This window comes from Hemiscyllium ocellatum, chromosome 24 (assembly GCF_020745735.1).
Source record: "Hemiscyllium ocellatum isolate sHemOce1 chromosome 24, sHemOce1.pat.X.cur, whole genome shotgun sequence".
Taxonomy (NCBI): Eukaryota; Metazoa; Chordata; class Chondrichthyes; order Orectolobiformes; family Hemiscylliidae; genus Hemiscyllium; species Hemiscyllium ocellatum.
In genome coordinates this window covers 6433947-6453255 of record NC_083424.1, presented here as the reverse complement: position 1 = coordinate 6453255, position 19309 = coordinate 6433947, and the positions used below count along the sequence as shown (strand labels likewise).

General features: G+C 55.2%; 1 protein-coding gene across 9 annotated transcripts in view; it reads right to left on the bottom strand.

Annotated features, from left to right (window-relative positions):
• fbrsl1 (fibrosin-like 1) overlaps window positions 1-19309 on the bottom strand; it is a 1050756-nt gene that overhangs the window by 697629 nt on the left and 333818 nt on the right. The window contains exon 1 of one of the 9 annotated variants that reach the window (XM_060843397.1): window positions 7410-7427. The exons of the other annotated variants lie outside the window; for them this stretch is intronic. The gene's annotated coding sequence lies outside the window, so the exon portion shown is untranslated. Of the gene's footprint in view, window positions 1-7409; window positions 7428-19309 lie in introns of those variants that run through there. 9 annotated transcript variants of the gene reach the window in all.

Here is a 19309-nt window from a genome sequence, read left to right as displayed (position 1 = left end):
AAATGCCTCTAATCTTCATACCGAAATGCACAAGCTCACACTTTCCCATATCTTATTCAATTTTCCACTTCTTTGCACATTCACCTAGCTTATCCAAATCCTTCTACAGCCTCCCCTCCTCCTCAATACCCTATTTGTCCACCAATCTTTGTGTCATTTGCAAACTCAGCAACAATGCCGTCAGTTCCTTCATACAGATCATTAACGTTTGTAGTCTCAACACGGATCTCTGCGGAGCTCCACTAGTCACTGGATGCCTCCTGTAAAAGACCCATTTATTTTCATTTTATCCCTTCTGTCAGGTCAGTCAATCCTCTATCAATGCCAGTACTTTGCCCTTAACCCCTTACCCGGCAAAGACGAGTTAACTTGTCCTCACCCAATGTGTCTTTTTCAGAGTGTGCCGAGTAAACTCGTTCAAAACATATAATTTCAAAAACAGCCACAGACGTGTTTATACGTCAATTCTCGGCATTTCTGGGCCCTTCTCAGCTAGAAACGAGTACACTCGGTGATTCATACATCTGGTAGCTGTGTCTCTTCCGCCTCAGGCATTACAAGAAGTGTCGATGCACTGCTTTTGGGCATACACTGTCATTCGGTTTTTTTCTGTTTTTTTTTACAAATTACGCCCAGATGTCAAGCTCAGAAGATGACAATGAATTTGAACCTTCTATTAGAAGCTTGGATACATAGATGAGAGTTCAAGCATTAAAAATACTATAAAATAAAGCAATACAAAAATTCGTCTGAAAATGAAACGTTTTCTTCAAAAAAAGTCACAGGAGAAGGGGTTAATACCATGGACTCTTTTCGTACTTAGCAACCTCCTGTGCGGCATCTTGTCAAAGGCCTTCTGGAAATAAAAATCATCATGTCCAATGGCTCTCCTTTGCCTAAGCGGTTAGTTATTTCCTCAAAGAACTGTAACAGATTTGTCAGACATGACCTCTCCTCGACAAAACTGTCCTGACTCATCTATTTTATCATTCAGTTCCAAGGACTCTGCAAATTCATTCTTAAGAATAGACTCTAAAGTCTTACCAACAATCAAGGGCAAGCTAACCAGCCTGTAGTTTCCTGTCTTCCGCTTTCTTCCCTACTTAAATAAGGTTGTTACATTAGCCATTTTTCATTTCTCTGGGACCTCCCCTAACTTCAATGATTCCTGAAAGATCACCAATGCCTCTACAATCACCTCAGCTCTCTCCTTCAGAACTCTGGGAGGTAATCCTTCGGTCTGGGTGATTTATCCACCTTCAGACCTTTCAGCTTCTAATTATACCCTTAATCTAATGCAGTTACTGCGCTGTTTAAAAGGTCAGGCAGTAATTATGCAAATTTAGCACATTTACTGTTGCATTTTCACTTGCAAATTTATCTTTAGGTCCATCAAGAAAACAAATATAAAAGATTATTTCTACTGCTCAAGTACATGGCTTTTTCAATAAGAAGTGTAGCTAATAACAGTTGTCATTACACCTGTCATTTAATTATAACATCCCAGGGTGCCAAGTAATGACCATTTACAACATTATTACTGTTCATCCGGCTTCCTTTGTAAACTGTGACGGTATGAGCTCAACTTATTCTGGAAACACCACTTTTCAGCCAGTTATCTAGTAAACTGCTCCCGAATCATTTTAAACAGAAATGCAATTCGTAATAATGTAAAATTCTGAAACAATTTGATCCTCTGTACCATCACCTTTCTGCACCTTCATGGTTTCACATCGAATATAAATTGTAATACATAGCAGAAGTAACTTTTATATTAATATTGTTAACCTGTACTATTAATGTTACAAAATTATATCCAAAAATCATTATTCTATTTTCAGCTTTTGAAAGCTCAAATTTCGACCAACTATCATCACAGAAATAATGACATATGCACATCAGAGTGTTTTTAATTCTGTAACAGTAAGCACTGTATGTTATTTCGTAGTTCTGCTTTTAAAAAGTAAATTACATGTGTTTTCATTCCAATTGTTAGTTTGGAATATATTGTTAGTATGGTAGCAACGCAACTGCAAATGTGTTGCTGGTCAAAGCACAGCAGGTTAGGCAGCATCTCAGGAATAGAGAATTCGACGTTTCGAGCATAAGCAATGAAGGATTTCATGTTACGCTAAGCCTCATAGCATAAAGTCATTTGAACTGCAAGTCTGAATAGCAGTCTTGCATAATGCAAGCCATCTTTTGTTACAGATACATAGAAACACGAACTACAAAACAAAAATTAAAATCCAGTGAATTTCTTGAAACATTACAGTACTTATAGGTGGGGGAGTGGAATTGATGTATTCCAACAGGAATAACAATGGGAGTGTATTTGCAAAGATTGTATCCACAAGATCTGACCACTCAATGGAAATCATCTGAAATTATAGTTACAAAGATGCACAGCATGGAAACAGACCCTTCACTCCAACTCGTCTATGCCAAGCAGATATCCTAAGTTAATCTAGTCCCATTTGCCAGCATTTGGCCCATATCCTTCTAACCCCTTCCTATCCATATACCTATCCAGATGCCTTTTAAATGCTAATATTGTACCAGCCTCTACCAATTCCTCTGGCAGCTCATTCCATACACACACCACCCTCCATGAAAATGTTGTCCGTCAGGTCCCTTTTAAATCTTTCCCCTCTCACCCTAAACCTATGCCCTCAAGTTTTGGACTCCTGTACCTCGGGGAAAGGGCCTTGCTTGTTTAGGCAGAAGTGGGTACTGCAGATGCTGGATATTAGAGTCAAGGCAGAGTGGTACTGCAAAAGCACAGCAGGTCAGGCAGCATCCGAGGATCAGGAAAATCAACATTTTCGGGAAAAAGCCCTTCATCAGGAATGAATGAGTGAAGGGCTTTTGCCCGAAATGTTGGATTTTCCTGCTCCTCGTATGCTGCTTGACCTGCTGTACTTTTCCAGCACCACTCTAATCTTGCCTTGCCTATTTAACCTATCCATGCCACGCGTGCTTTGATAAATCTCTGTAAGGTCACCCCTCAGCCTCCGACGCTGCAGGGAAAATATCTCCAGCCTCTCCATATAGCTCAAATCCTCCAATCCTTGAACTTGCTCCCACCCAACCCATTTCCAGGCAGTGCATTTCACACCTGGATCACTCACTGAGTGAGAAAGATTTTCCTCTCATCGCCCTTGCTTCACTTGCAGTTTAAATCTACATCCCTCGTGTTCTCATGCCTTTTACGAGTGGGAACAGTTTCTCCCAATCTTCTCTGTCTAGCTCCCTTGTGAGTTTGCAAATGAAACAAGGACGATATAATGGGAAGCATTTCCCATCCCTCCAGTAGTTATGGTTTTGGAATACATTGTTCGGTTACATAGACTCTGGATTCTCTTCTGTTTTTGTCCATCTGATTCATGAGTCTCCGGACCAGGGGAAAGCTTTCTCTTGGTCAAATCGAGGCCTTCTCAACCAGGAAGGAGGTTCCGATTGAGTCAGTCAGTCAGTCAATCTCCTCCCTGAACCCTCTCTGCATTGGCAAGGGCCATCCCAACTCGTCTGCTCTCTCAGCATAGTTTCCAGGGATTCTGACTTTCAGGTTTGCAGAAGGTGCTGCATTTGATTTCTAGTCCAAGATGCAACAATTGACCTCAGTGTCATTTTATGTTCAGTCTTTCAAGTGTCATGGGCATTGTTGGCAATGCCAATGTTTGCTGCCTATTCCTAATTGCACTCGTGCCACATCTGGATGAGTTCAGGTTAGGACATAAGATTTTTTTCCCTAAATAACTTGAGTTTAAGACATCATAGATACTTTCACAGTTATCATTACTGAGGGTAGTTTTTAATTCCAGATGTGATTAACTGAATTCTAACAAATGTCATAGTGGAATTTGAACTAGAGTCACCACAACATTAGCCTTAGCCTGAAAACAACCAATGATGGTGATCACAGCAGGTCAGACAACATCCATAGAGAGAAAGAGAGCAAGCTAACATTTCGAGTCAAATGACTCTTCATTGGTTCTTTTCAGTAGATTCCAGCATCTGCAGTAATTTTCTCCTAGCCTTATTAGTAGTTGATCACAATTTTAGTGACATTGTCACAATCATCAGCATCTTCCCCGTAACCCCCCCACTAATGAGGGCTGAAGATGTGGATTGGAGTAGGGCCTAGAGTGATAACAAAGTGTTTCCACTCCTGCTTCTATGATTTCTGGAGTAAGATTAAAAGCGAAGCAAGCATGTGGCGGCACTGCCTCTTCCTTCACAATCGAACTTTTCATCATCTCATTCTGCTCCTTTTGTGGGCAGAAATTAAGGACATGGAAAATTTAAAGAGACTGGTTATGACTCGAAGTATTTTAGAAAAGTGTGCACCTTATATTTATCCACATTCAGGCCCACAATTGACACTTGCAAATATTGTATGCATGTACACAGTATTCTGCTGGGCTCATAGATAATCTGATTGTAAACAATGGCTACAAATGTAAAATATTCACCCTAGTGACTCACTAATTAGTTTATGAGTAATTTAATCTGCATGAAATACATATATCCAAATATAACATTTAATCATCAGATCAGAACTGCAAGTTCTACTGAGCCATGTCCACAATCTAGACAATTTTTTATAATGTGTCCAAAACATGTCAACCCATTCCATTCACTTCACTCTGATTATGTTTCTCGCTCACTTGTGGATAAAGAAATGCACAATGCAATAGTAAATATGGTATGAAATGTTATGCTGGCAGCAAAATGACCTTGTTCATTTTTGGGAACAAGGATGCAAGAAATGCGTGGACCTAAAACCACAAAGCATCTTCAACAGTCAAATTGTTCGAGGACGAAAGTTAAAGTGTAGCAAGGAAGCACTAACCACTCTTCAACAGGGGAAACTAACTCAGGTCATGCTGTAATCAGACACCTCAAAAGCTTCCAGTTTAACAGCAGCAAGAGGTGGAGACCTGGAATAAGGCCAAGTGCTACTCTCTTAGCAAAGATGGCAGGGTGCAAAGACTAACATCTACAAACCAGCAAGGATTTTAATCCTTAAAGAAGGGAATTTAAACATTTAACCACGGGATATTCTGAATTTGATGCAAAAAAATTCATGCCCAAATCAAATCAATCCACTGTCTCTTTAAATTTTCATGCCTGTGCTTGTACTGGATGCTGCTCTACACCAACTTCTGTAAGATAATTAACCATCGACGCTCTTGGTAGGAACAAGATCAACTCAAAAGGTAACAGTTCCAGAAATGATATTCTACTTGTTTAACATTTGAGTACTACAGCTCATTGTTTGCCAAATGCACAGCTCATCATTTTTCCTAGCAGAATTACAACAATTTACGCTTTCTGCTAAGTACCTAAATACAATTCCAGTCAATTTGTAGAATGCCAGCTTTTTACAGACAAGTTGATACTTCTGCTTTAATGTTTTGACAGACACTCCACGCCAGGCCATAAGACATGAAAACATCTTCTCTTTCTCTAAACCACATTTGGGCTTTCTCATTCAAGTTGACAGAATCAGTTGATACCAGACTTCCCCATTTTGGTGTATTGCTGGATATCTGGCCTGGTGACAGCTCGCAGAGAGAGAGAGCTGTAATGCCTGTAGCAATTACTCCAGAACCACAAAAACGGTTTCTGAAATTGATAAAATAGTTGGATTTTTCTGAAATAATGTAAACCAATGTAAATTGCCTTCTTTCTGTCTCATAACCTTTAAATACTCGAAGTTCCAAAGTTCAGTCAGTTTTATTTACATCATTCACAATGAACGAAGGGTCAAAAGAATTGCTAATTATGAAATCAATACCCCTTTTGAAACATCACATCAGTGAAGTAGTATAATAACTTAAGGTAGTGTTTAGACCAGAGTGGTGCTGGAAAAGCACAGCAGGTCAGGCAGCATCCAAGGAGCAGGAAGATCGACGTTTCGAGAAAAAGCCCTTCATCAGGAATAGAGGCAGGCAGCCTCCAGGGTGGAGAGATAAATGGGGTGGGGGTTGGGACTGAGGAAGAGGTAGCAAAGAGTACAATAGGTGAATGGGGGTGGGGATGGAGGTGATAGGTCAGAGAGGAGGGTGGAGTGAATAGATGGGAAGGGAGATTGGCAGGTAGGACAGGTCATGAGGACAGTGCTGAGCTGTAAGGTTGGAACTGAGGTAAGATGGGGGGGGGGGGGGGGGGGTGCGAGAGAGGGAATGAGGAAACTGTTGATGTCCACATTGATGCCCTGGGGTTGAAGTGTTCCGAGGCGGAAGATGAGGCGTTCTTCCTCCAGGCGTTGGGTGGTGAGGGAATGGCAATGGAGGAGGCCCAGGACCTGCGTGTCCTCGGCAGAGTGGGAGGGGGAGTTGAAATATTGGGCCATGGGGCAGCGGGGTTAATTGATAACTTAAGGTAGCTAATTGATCAAAACTAATCTATAAATGTTCAAATCTATGAAACTGCAAATTAAATGTTCATTTTCAATATATTTCCTTGCATTGATAGTCATGTCAAGATTATTAATAACTTCACTTACAACAGGTTAGTATAATAAGATTTAAGTGTCCTTCTTGTGGTTTCAGCTAAAAGAAGAGATCTAACTTTTAGCAATGCACTCTTGCAACCTGAAACCAGAACGTGAAAACTGCTTGCTTTAAAGTGTTTCCAAGCATACAATGTTCTTTCAATTTTAAATGACATTCCACACAATTTAATACAGATCTTTTGTCCATTTTATGTTGATCACTATTTGCTCAGATGTGAGCTAAAATAGAGTACATCGTGCATTGCTATGTAAAATCATATAGATCTCGAGGATGATAAGCCAGCTCTCTCGTTAGAGGGAGAGAGAAATAATTCCAGAGAGGCAGGTATCCTGTCACTAAGTCATCCTTTATCTACACATGATTTGGAGATGCCGCTGTTGGACTGGGAATTAAAAAAAGTTAAAAATCACACAAGACCAGGTTATCTCAACTACTGATAAAGGAGCAGCGTCCAAAAACTTGTGCTTCCAAATAAATCTATCGGACTATAAACTGATGTTGTATGATTTTTAATTTTACCTACACATTCATAGTACTTGACACCGATTCAGCTTTCTCAGAGCCAGCACGCAGAGTGAACAGTACCTCTGACACTCCTGCTTATATCTGTCAGCCATAGCTCCCAGATTAGATCAGATTTACAGTCCCCAGTCAGGGAACTCAACTTCTATGAGGTTGACCTAGCCGACCTTGTTACAATCATTGCATCCCTCCCATTCTAAGTCCGAGGACAAAGGCCTTTTCTTTCTTTTGTATCCTCTCCTGATGAAGGGCTTTTGCCCAAAACGTTGACACTCATGCTCCTGATGCCGGATGCTGCCTGACCTGCTGTGTTTTTCTAACACCACACTCTTGACTCTGATTTCCAGCATCTGTAGTACTCACCTTCGCCCTGTTTTCACACCGAGTCCAGTTCCTCTAACTCAGCCTCAGGTATTGGTGGTGTGTACTGAACTGTAACCCATCCAGAGCATCTGAGAAGAATTATCATCATCTTCAAGCAGTAAAGGGGTCAAGGCTGCAAAATCAGATTTCAAGGTTTCTTCAATACTAAACAGTGGGGGAGAACCTTTGGAGTCCAACTGTCTTTTGTGTTCTGGATAGTTTTGTTCCTGCCCCATTTGTAATTTTGCTTTCATGTTGTCCACATGCTTGTTCAGGACCACCTCACCTGTCAAACATTCTACGGCATTGGACCTAACCTCGTGTTGACCATGTCTCTTACCCATACATGTCCATTTTCATGGTTTCGACACCAAACTTTGTCCCTGAAGTAAAGTACCTTTCTCACTTAGAGTCTTTTGCCCAGTATTGGCATTCCTGATGCTGTTTCACCCTCCTCCGCAGGTCCAGGAAAATCAGGTTCAACCTGGTGTAGAGTCTTCTCTCCATTAACAATACGGTTAGAGCTTTCCTTACAGTTGCGTGAGGGGTGATCTTATAGTCAAAGAGATACCGGGACAGTTTGGTATCTTTAAGCCTGCCTTCCAAGTTTGGTCAGCTCTTTCTGCCAGACCACTGGACGAAGTATGCTATGGAGCTCTCCTCACAGGATGAAAGCAAATCGACTTTACGAAATACTTTAATTCCTTGCTGATAAATGATGGCCCGTTGTCTGTGAACAACACCTACAAGGGAGCCCCTGAATTGCAAAAGATACTTGCAGCTTTTTTATCGTTGACTCTATTTTCCGAATGAACTCTACGCACATCCAACCACTTTGACTGGGTGTTCACAATGACCAAGAACTTTGAGCCTATGAAAGAGCCAACACAGTTTGACATGTAACCACCTCCGGGGTTTACTCAGCCATACCCACAAATGTGAGGGAGTTGCTGGTGGTCGTTTTTGTCCTTGTTGGCACATGGGCATTGCCCTACTAATGTGGCTATGTCTGCATCCATTCCTGGCCACCAGACATAACCTTTTATCAACATCTTTATTTTAGACAACCCTTGATGGCCCTGGTAGAGTTCAACCAGTGTCTGGCAACAACCTTTGCGTAGAATAATCAAACTTGCACCCAGCATAAAATGCTGTCTTCTTCGGTGATCTGGTCTGGCAGGGACCAGAAAGATTTCAATTCTGGTTGTAATTGTCCTTTTGTTTCCCCAGTCACCACCAGCTGTTTTAGTTTTGCCAGGTCCAGATCTTTTTTGCGTCCACAGTCTGACATTGTCAGCAGTAACTGGAAGAGTGCCCAGAAAATTCAAACCGAGAACACACACTTCCAGTGGCAGCACCACCCGTAGTGTATCTGCCCACAAATGGCAGCTCAAGACATTTGTTACTTGGCTTTGTGGACGGTGTTCCAACTAGTGTTTGGAAGCATTTAAAATGAGAACCACCTCTGAATTTAACCTGAAGTTTTGGCGGCACGACCTTGTCAGAGTTTCCCTAGCAGAGGTGTGTGGTCTGTTACTATAACAAATTTACACGCATAAAAGGTATTGATGGAACTTCCTCACACCAAAGATGACGGCCCAACCTTCCTCCTCTATCTGGGCACATTGGATTCTGCAGCAGCCAAAGTCTAGGAAACATATGCTATTGAGCTTTTCTCTCCGTTGGGCCATCTGTGAACCAACACTACCCTGATACCATTCGGAAGGCACCGCATGTCAGCACCAAATCTAGTTTAGGATCATGGTGTTCCAACATCTTCCATGACGATGGCTGCTTCTTCAGTTCCCTAAAAGTTATGATACTGTTGGCATGGCTGACCCTTTTTCAAAAGCAGGTGTAAGGGTGCAAGGATGGTGGCTAGGTTACATATGAACTTTCAATAATAATTCACCAATCCAAGGAAAGACCTAAGCTCTGGTCCAGACATGGAGCCAGGGTCGCCCTTGTTCACCCTCACTTCATCTTCCAACAGATGTAACCCGGTTGTGTTGATTCAGTAGCCCAAGCAGGCCACTTGGGTTACCTGGAAAACACAGTTTTGCCTTCAGATACATACGACCACCTTGTTCATGGTCAAGTTTCTCCTAGTTCGATATGCGCTCATTGGTCTTCCTGTTATTATTGTAATCTTCCGCTTAAATGATGACTTGGATAGACCTTGTAAAATGTCCTCCATCATCAGCTGGAAAAGAGCTCAATCTGATGATATGCCAAATGGCAGTCTTTATGTTGATACAAACCCTTATGAGTATCAATCATAGCATACTTCTAGGAATTCTCATCTAACCACAATTGCATGTATGCATGGCTCATATCCACGCCAACTTTATATATAAGTCCTCTATGTGAGGGGTTGGATCTTTATTCAGTTACGAGAAGCAGTTTACCATTTACTATTAAATCACAAAGTTGGTGAAGGTTTGTAGCTCAGGTTGAGGTTTAGGGTGTAGGTTTGCTCGCTGAGCTGTAGGTTTGATATCCAGACGTTTCATTACCTGGCTAGGTAACATCATCAGTGGCGACTTCCAAGTGAAGCAAAGCTGTTGTCTCCTGCTTTCTATTTACATCTTTCTCCTGGATGGGGTTTCTGGGGTTTGTGGTGATGTCATTTCCTGTTCATTTTCTGAGGAGTTGATAGATGGCATCTAGATCTATGTGTTTATTTATGGCGTTGTGGTTGGAATGCCAGGCCTCTAGGAATTCTCTGGCATGTCTTTGCTTAGCCTGTCCCAGGATAGATGTGTTGTCCCAGTCGAAATGGTGGTTTTTTTCATCCGTGTGTAGGGCTATGAGGGAGAGGGGGTCGTGTCTTTTTGGGGCTAGCTGGTGTTCATGTATCCTGGTGGCTAACTTACTTCCTGTTTGTCCTACGTAGTGTTTGTGGCAGTCCTTGCATGGAATTTTATAGATGACGTTGGTTTTGTCCATGGGTTGTACTGGGTCTTTTAAGTTTGTTAGTTTGTTTGTTTGAGAGTGTTGGTGGGTTTGATGGCTTATGGGTTACCGAGGGCTCAGTAGAGAGAGAGAGAGAGAGCGAGCGCACAGGTGAGAGAGAGCGCGCACGAGAGAACGAGCGCGCACGAGACAGAGCGTGCACGAGAGAACGAGCGCGTGCGTGAGAGAGCGCGCGCGAGACAGAGCGTGCATGAGAGCGCGCGAGACAACGAGCGCGCGCACGAGAGAGAGAGCGCGCGCACGAGAGAGAGCAAGCACGTGAGAGAGAGAACAGGAGAGCGCACGCAGAAGAGAGCATGCATGAGAGCGAGCGAGCGCGCACTAGAGAGAGAGCGCACAAGAGAGAGAGAGACAGCGCGCGAGAGAGAGCACGCGAGAGAGAGAGAGCACGTGAGAACATCGGGGGAGAGAGAGTGCGGGCGCGCGGGAGAGAGAACACGTGGGCGGGAGAGAGAGCGTGCACGCGCTGAGAGAGAGCGCACGCGCGCGAGAGTGCAGGGGGGAGGGAGAGAGTGCGCGCGAGAGAGGGGGCGACAGAGAGCACGCGAGAGCGTGGGGGGGGGGAAGAGACAGAGAGAACACGCGGGCAGGAGAGATAGAGTGCGCGGCGCTGAGAGAGAAAGTGAGCGTGCGGGAGAGAGAGCGCGAGCAAGAGAGAGAGGGAGCACACGCGTGAGTGAGGGTGCGCGCACGCGAGAGAGAGAGGGAGGGTGCGCGCGCGCGCGAGAGAGGGTGCGCGCGCGCGCGAGAGAGAGGGTGCGCGAGAGAGAGAGAGAGGTGCGCGAGAGAGAGAGAGAGGTGCGCGAGAGAGAGAGAGAGAGAGAGAGAGCGCGCGCGAGAGAGAGAGAGGTGCGCGAGAGAGAGAGAGAGAGAGAGAGGGGCGCGCGCGCGCGCGAGCGCGAGAGAGAGGGGGCGCGCGCGAGAGAGAGGGGGCGCGCGCGCGCGAGAGAGAGGGGGCGCGCGCGAGAGAGAGAGAGAGAGGGGGGGCGCGCGCGCGCGCGAGAGAGAGAGGGGGCGCGCGCGAGAGAGAGAGGGGGGCGCGCGCGCGCGCGAGAGAGAGAGGGGGCGCGCGCGAGAGAGAGAGGGGGGCGCGCGCGCGCGCGAGAGAGAGAGGGTGCGCGCGCTCGAGAGAGAGTGCGCGCGCGCTCGAGAGAGAGTGCGCGCGCGCGCGAGAGAGAGAGTGCGCGCGCGCGCGCGAGAGAGAGTGCGCGCGCGCGCGCGAGAGAGAGTGCGCGCGCGCGAGAGAGTGCGCGCGCGCGCGAGAGAGAGAGCGCGCGCGCGCGCACGCACACGAGAGAGAGAGCGCGCGCGCGCGCACGCACACGAGAGAGAGAGCGCGCGCACGCGAGAGAGAGAGCGCGCGAGAGAGAGCGCGCGCGCGAGAGAGTGCGCGCGCGCGCGCGCGCGAGCGAGAGAGAGAGCGCGCGCGCGCGCACACACACGAGAGAGAGAGCGCGCGCGCACGCACACGAGAGAGAGAGCGCGCGCACGCGAGAGAGAGAGCGCGCGAGAGAGAGAGCGCGCGCGCGAGAGAGAGAGCGCGCGCGCGCGCGAGAGAGAGAGAGAGAGCGCGCGCGCGAGAGAGAGAGAGAGAGCGCGCGCGCGAGAGAGAGAGAGAGCGCGCGCGCGAGAGAGAGAGAGAGAGCGCGCGCGAGCGAGAGAGAGCGCGCGCGAGACAGAGCGTGCATGAGAGCGCGCGAGACAACGAGCGCGCGCACGAGAGAGAGAGCGCGCGCACGAGAGAGAGCAAGCACGTGAGAGAGAGAACAGGAGAGCGCACGCAGAAGAGAGCATGCATGAGAGCGAGCGAGCGCGCACTAGAGAGAGAGCGCACAAGAGAGAGAGAGACAGCGCGCGAGAGAGAGCACGCGAGAGAGAGAGAGCACGTGAGAACATCGGGGGAGAGAGAGTGCGGGCGCGCGGGAGAGAGAACACGTGGGCGGGAGAGAGAGCGTGCACGCGCTGAGAGAGAGCGCACGCGCGCGAGAGTGCAGGGGGGAGGGAGAGAGTGCGCGCGAGAGAAGGGGCGACAGAGAGCACGCGAGAGCGTGGGGGGGGGGAGAGACAGAGAGAACACGCGGGCAGGAGAGATAGAGTGCGCGGCGCTGAGAGAGAAAGTGAGCGTGCGGGAGAGAGAGCGCGAGCAAGAGAGAGAGGGAGCACACGCGTGAGTGAGGGTGCGCGCTCGCGAGAGAGAGAGGGAGGGTGCGCGCGCGCGCGAGAGAGAGGGTGCGCGCGCGCGCGCGAGAGAGGGTGCGCGAGAGAGAGAGAGAGGTGCGCGAGAGAGAGAGAGAGAGAGAGAGGTGCGCGAGAGAGAGAGAGAGAGAGAGAGAGCGCGCGCGAGAGAGAGAGGGTGCGCGCGCGAGAGAGAGAGAGAGAGAGGGCGCGCGCGCGCGCGAGCGCGAGAGAGAGGGGGCGCGCGCGAGAGAGAGGGGGCGCGCGCGCGCGAGAGAGAGGGGGCGCGCGCGAGAGAGAGGGGGGCGCGCGCGAGAGAGAGAGAGAGGGGGGGGGGCGCGCGCGCGCGCGCGAGAGAGAGAGGGGGGCGCGCGCGAGAGAGAGAGGGGGCGCGCGCGAGAGAGAGAGGGGGGCGCGCGCGAGAGAGAGGGGGGGCGCGCGCGAGAGAGAGAGGGGGGCGCGCGCGCGCGCGAGAGAGAGAGGGTGCGCGCGCTCGAGAGAGAGTGCGCGCGCGCTCGAGAGAGAGTGCGCGCGCGCTCGAGAGAGAGTGCGCGCGCGCGAGAGAGAGTGCGCGCGCGCGAGAGAGAGTGCGCGCGCGCGAGAGAGAGCGCGCGCGCGCGAGAGAGAGTGCGCGCGCGAGAGAGAGTGCGCGCGCGCGCGAGAGAGAGAGTGCGCGCGCGCGAGAGAGAGAGCGCGCGCGCGCGCACACACACGAGAGAGAGAGCGCGCGCGCGCGCACGCACACGAGAGAGAGAGCGCGCGCGCGCGCGCACGCACACGAGAGAGAGAGCGCGCGCACGCGCGAGAGAGAGCGCGCGCGCGCGCGAGAGAGAGCGCGCGCGCGAGAGAGAGCGCGCGCGCGCGAGAGAGAGCGCGCGCGCGCGAGAGAGAGCGCGCGCGCGCGAGAGAGAGCGCGCGCGCGCGAGAGAGAGAGAGCGCGCGCGCGCGCGCGAGAGAGAGCGCGCGCGCGCGCGAGAGAGAGCGCGCGCGCGCGCGAGAGAGAGAGAGAGCGCGCGCGCGCGAGAGAGAGAGAGAGCGCGCGCGAGAGAGAGAGAGAGCGCGCGCGCGCGAGAGAGAGAGAGCGCGCGCGCGCGAGAGAGAGAGAGCGCGCGCGCGCGCACGCACACGAGAGAGAGAGCGCGCGCACGCGAGAGAGAGAGCGCGCGCGCGAGAGAGAGAGCGCGCGCGCGCGAGAGAGAGCGCGCGCGCGCGCGCGAGAGAGAGCGCGCGCGCGCGAGAGAGAGAGAGAGCGCGCGCGCGAGAGAGAGAGAGAGCGCGCGCGCGAGAGAGAGAGAGCGCGCGCGCGCGAGAGAGAGAGAGCGCGCGCGAGCGAGAGAGAGCGCGCGCGAGACAGAGCGTGCATGAGAGCGCGCGAGACAACGAGCGCGCGCACGAGAGAGAGAGCGCGCGCACGAGAGAGAGCAAGCACGTGAGAGAGAGAACAGGAGAGCGCACGCAGAAGAGAGCATGCATGAGAGCGAGCGAGCGCGCACTAGAGAGAGAGCGCACAAGAGAGAGAGAGACAGCGCGCGAGAGAGAGCACGCGAGAGAGAGAGAGCACGTGAGAACATCGGGGGAGAGAGAGTGCGGGCGCGCGGGAGAGAGAACACGTGGGCGGGAGAGAGAGCGTGCACGCGCTGAGAGAGAGCGCACGCGCGCGAGAGTGCAGGGGGGAGGGAGAGAGTGCGCGCGAGAGAAGGGGCGACAGAGAGCACGCGAGAGCGTGGGGGGGGGGAAGAGACAGAGAGAACACGCGGGCAGGAGAGATAGAGTGCGCGGCGCTGAGAGAGAAAGTGAGCGTGCGGGAGAGAGAGCGCGAGCAAGAGAGAGAGGGAGCACACGCGTGAGTGAGGGTGCGCGCACGCGAGAGAGAGAGGGAGGGTGCGCGCGCGCGCGAGAGAGAGGGTGCGCGAGAGAGAGAGAGAGGGTGCGCGAGAGAGAGAGAGAGGGTGCGCGAGAGAGAGAGAGAGAGAGAGAGGGGTGCGCGCGCGAGAGAGAGAGAGAGAGAGAGAGAGCGCGCGCGAGAGAGAGAGAGAGAGAGGGCGCGCGCGCGCGCGCGAGCGCGAGAGAGAGGGGGCGCGCGCGAGAGAGAGGGGGCGCGCGCGCGCGAGAGAGAGGGGGGGCGCGCGCGAGAGAGAGGGGGGCGCGCGCGAGAGAGAGAGAGAGAGAGGGGGGGCGCGCGCGCGCGCGCGAGAGAGGGGGCGCGCGCGAGAGAGAGGGGGGCGCGCGCGCGCGAGAGAGAGAGAGGGTGCGCGCGCTCGAGAGAGAGTGCGCGCGCGCGAGAGAGAGTGCGCGCGCGCGAGAGAGAGTGCGCGCGCGCGAGAGAGAGTGCGCGCGAGAGAGTGCGCGCGAGAGAGTGCGCGCGCGCGAGAGAGAGAGAGCGCGCGCGCGCGCGCACACGAGAGAGAGCGCGCGCGCACACGAGAGAGAGAGCGCGCGCGCGCGCACGCACACGAGAGAGAGAGCGCGCGCACGCACACGAGAGAGAGAGCGCGCGCACGCGAGAGAGAGAGCGCGCACACACGAGAGAGAGAGCGCGCGCGCGCACGCGAGAGAGAGAGCGCGCGCGCGCGCGAGAGAGAGAGAGAGCGCGCGCGCGCGAGCGAGAGAGAGAGCGCGCGCGCGCGAGCGAGAGAGAGAGAGAGCGCGCGCGCGAGCGAGAGAGAGAGAGAGCGCGCGCGAGAGAGAGAGAGAGAGCGCGCGCGCGCGCGAGAGAGAGAGAGAGAGAGCGCGCGCGCGCGCGCGCGAGAGAGAGAGCGCGCGCGAGAGAGAGAGAGCGCGCGCGAGAGAGAGAGAGAGAGAGAGCGCGCGCGCGAGAGAGAGAGAGCGCGCGCGAGAGAGAGAGAGAGCGCACGCGCGCGCGAGAGAGAGAGAGAGCGCGCGCGAGAGAGAGAGCGCGCGAGAGAGAGAGAGCGCGCGCGAGAGAGAGAGAGAGCGCACGCGCGCGCGAGAGAGAGAGAGAGAGCGCGCGCGAGAGAGAGAGAGCGCGCGCGCGCGAGAGAGAGAGAGCGCGCGCGCGCGAGAGAGAGAGAGAGAGAGAGAGGCGCGAGAGAGAGAGAGCGCGCGCGCGCGAGAGAGAGAGAGAGAGAGAGAGCGCGCGCGCGCGAGCGAGAGAGAGAGAGAGCGCGCGCGCGCGCGCGAGAGAGAGAGCGCGCGCGCGAGAGAGAGCGCGCGCGCGCGAGCGAGAGAGAGAGCGCGCGCGCGCGAGAGAGAGAGAGCGCACGCGCGCGCGAGAGAGAGAGCGCGCGCGAGAGAGAGAGCGCGCGCGAGAGAGAGAGAGCGCGCGCGAGAGAGAGAGAGAGAGAGAGCGCGCGCGAGAGAGAGAGAGCGCGCGCGCGAGAGAGAGAGCGCGCGCGCGCGCGAGCGAGAGAGAGAGAGAGCGCGCGCGAGAGAGAGAGAGAGAGAGCGCGCGCGCGAGAGAGAGAGAGAGAGAGAGCGCGCGCGAGAGAGAGAGAGCGCGCGCGCGAGAGAGCGCGCGCGCGAGCGAGAGAGAGAGAGCGCGCGCGAGCGAGAGAGAGCGCGCGCGCGAGAGAGAGAGCGCGCGCGCGCGCGCGAGCGAGAGAGAGAGAGAGCGCGCGCGCGCGAGAGAGAGCGCGCGCGCGCGAGCGAGAGAGAGCGCGCGCGCGCGAGCGAGAGAGAGAGCGCGCGCGCGCGAGCGAGAGAGAGAGCGCGCGCGCGCGAGAGAGAGAGCGCGCGCACGCGCACGAGAGAGAGAGCGCGCGCACGAGAGAGAGAGCGCGCGCACGAGAGAGAGAGCGCGCGCACGAGAGAGAGAGCGCGCGCACGAGAGAGAGAGCGCGCGCACGAGAGAGAGCGCGCACGAGAGAGAGCAAGCACGTGAGAGAGAGAACAGGAGAGCGCACGCAGAAGAGAGCATGCATGAGAGCGAGCGAGCGCGCACTAGAGAGAGAGCGCACAAGAGAGAGAGAGACAGCGCGCGAGAGAGAGCACGCGAGAGAGAGAGAGAGCACGCGAGAACATCGGGGGAGAGAGAGCGTGCACGCGCTGAGAGAGAGCGCACGCGCGCGAGAGTGCAGGGGGGAGGGAGAGAGTGCGCGCGAGAGAGGGGGCGACAGAGAGCACGCGAGAGCGTGGGGGGGGAAGAGACAGAGAGAACACGCGGGCAGGAGAGATAGAGTGCGCGGCGCTGAGAGAGAAAGTGAGCGTGCGCGAGAGAGAGCGCGAGCAAGAGAGAGAGGGAGCACACGCGTGAGTGACGGTGCGCGCACGCGAGAGAGAGAGGGAGGGTGCGCGCGCGCGCGAGAGAGAGAGGGAGAGAGGGTGCGCGCGCGCGCAAGAGAAAGAGAGAGAGAGAGAGAGGGTGCGCGCACACGCGCGAGAGAGAGGGTGCGCGCACGTGCGCGAGAGAGAGGGTACGCGCGCGAGAGAGAGGGTGCGCGCGCGCGAGAGAGAGAGAGGGTGCGCGCGCGCGCGCGAGAGAGAGAGGGTGCGCGCGCGCGCGCGCGAGAGAGAGAGGGTGCGCGCACGCGCGCGAGAGAGAGAGGGTGCGCGCACGCGCGCGAGAGAGAGGGTACGCGCGCGAGAGAGAGGGTGCGCGCGAGAGAGAGGGTGCGCGCGCGCGCGCGAGAGAGAGGGTGCGCGCGCGCGCGCGAGAGAGAGAGAGGGTGCGCGCGCGAGAGAGAGAGAGAGGGTGCGCGCACGCGCGCGAGAGAGAGGGTGCGCGCGCGCGCGAGAGAGAGGGTGCGCGCGCGCGCGAGAGAGAGAGAGGGTGCGCGCGCGCGCGAGAGAGAGAGAGGGTGCGCGCGCGCGCGCGAGAGAGAGAGGGTGCGCGTGCGAGAGAGAGAGGGTGCGCGCGCGCGAGAGAGAGAGGGTGCGCGCGCGCGAGAGAGAGGGTGCGCGCGCGCGAGAGAGAGAGAGGGTGCGCGCACGCGCGCGAGAGAGAGGGTGCGCGCGCGCGCGAGAGAGAGGGTGCGCGCGCGCGAGAGAGAGAGGGTGCGCGCGCGCGAGAGAGAGAGGGTGCGCGCGCGCGCGAGAGAGAGGGTGCGCGCGCGCGCGAGAGAGAGGGGTGCGCGCGCGCGAGAGAGAGAGGGTGCGCGCGCGCGAGAGAGAGAGGGTGCGCGCGCGCGCGCGAGAGAGAGGGTGCGCGCGCGCGCGAGAGAGGGTGCGCGCGCGCGCGCGAGAGAGAGAGGGTGCGCGAGAGAGAGAGAGAGAGCGCGCGCGCGCGTGAGAGAGAGGGGGTGCGCGCGCGCGCGCGAGAGTGAGAGAGGGTGCGCGCGCGCGAGAGAGAGAGAGAGGGTGCGCGCGCGCGAGAGAGAGAGAGAGAGGGTGCGCGCGCGCGAGAGAGAGAGAGAGGGTGCGCGCGCGAGAGAGAGAGAGAGAGAGAGGGTGGCGAGAGAGAGAGAGAGGGTGGCGAGAGAGAGAGAGAGAGGGTGCGCGCGAGAGAGAGAGAGAGGGTGCGCGCGCGAGAGAGAGAGAGAGAGAGAGGGTGTGGCGCGCGCGCGCGAGAGAGAGAGAGGGTGCACGCGCGAGAGAGAGAGAGAGGGTGCGCGCGCGAGGGCGAGAGAGAGAGGGTGCGCGCGCGGGCGAGAGAGAGAGGGTGCGCGCGCGGGCGAGAGAGAGAGGGTGCGCGCGCGCGAGAGAGAGAGGGTGCGGGCGAGAGAGAGAGGGTGCGCGCGCGAGAGAGAGGGTGAGCGCGCGCACAAGAGTGAGGGAGCGCGCGCACAAGAGTGAGGGAGCGCGCGCACAAGAGTGAGGGAGCGCGCGCACAAGAGTGAGGGAGCGCGCGCACAAGAGTGAGGGAGCGCGCGCACAAGAGAGAGGGAGCGCGCGCACAAGAGAGAGGGAGCGCGCGCACGAGAGAGAGGGAGCGCGCGCACGAGAGAGAGGGAGCGCGCGCACGAGAGAGAGGGAGCGCGCGCACGAGAGAGAGGGAGCGCGCGCACGAGAGAGAGGGAGCACGTGCGCGAGAGAGAATGGGAGCGCGAGCGCAAGCGCACGCGAGAGGGAGTGCGAGCAAGTGAGAGGGAGAGAGCGCGAGCGCTGCGAGACAGAGCACGCACGAGAGAGAACGAGCGAGCACGCGCGCGAGAAAGAGAGCGCGCGCGAGAAAGAGAGCGCGCGCGAGAAAGAGAGCGCACGAGAGACAGAGCGCACATGAGGGACAGAGCGCACATGAGAGAGAAAGCGCGCAGGAGAGCGCGCACAGGAGAAAGCATGCACAAGAGCTAGCGAGCGTGCACAAGAGAGAGCGCGCAGGAGAGAGAGACACCGCGCGAGAGAGAGAGAGAGCACGCGAGAGCACCAGGGGGAGAGAGAGAGTGCAGGCGCGCGGGAGAGAGAGAGCGTGCACGCGCTGAGAGAGAGGGAGCGCAAGAGAGAGAGAGAGCGAGCGCGCGCGCGAGAGCACGGGGGAGAGAGAGAGTGGCGCGAGAGAGGAGGCGAGAGAGAGGGAGGGCGAGAGAGAGTGGGGGCGACAGAGAGCACGCAAGAGCGTGGGGGGGAGAGACAGAGAGAGCGGGCGGGCGAGAGAGAGAACATGCGGGCGGGAGAGAGAGAGTGCGCGGCACTGAGAGAAAGTGAGCGTGCGCAAGAGAGCGCGCGAGCAAGAGAGAGAGAGCACACGCGTGAGTGAGGGTGCGCGCGCGAGGGAGAGTGGGTGCGCGAGGGAGAGAGGGTGCGCGCACGAGGGAGAGAGGGTGTGCGCGTGAGAGAGAGAGGGTGCGCGCGCGAGAGAGGGTGCGCGCACGCACAAGAGTGAGGGAGCGTGCGCACGAGAGAGAATGGGAGCG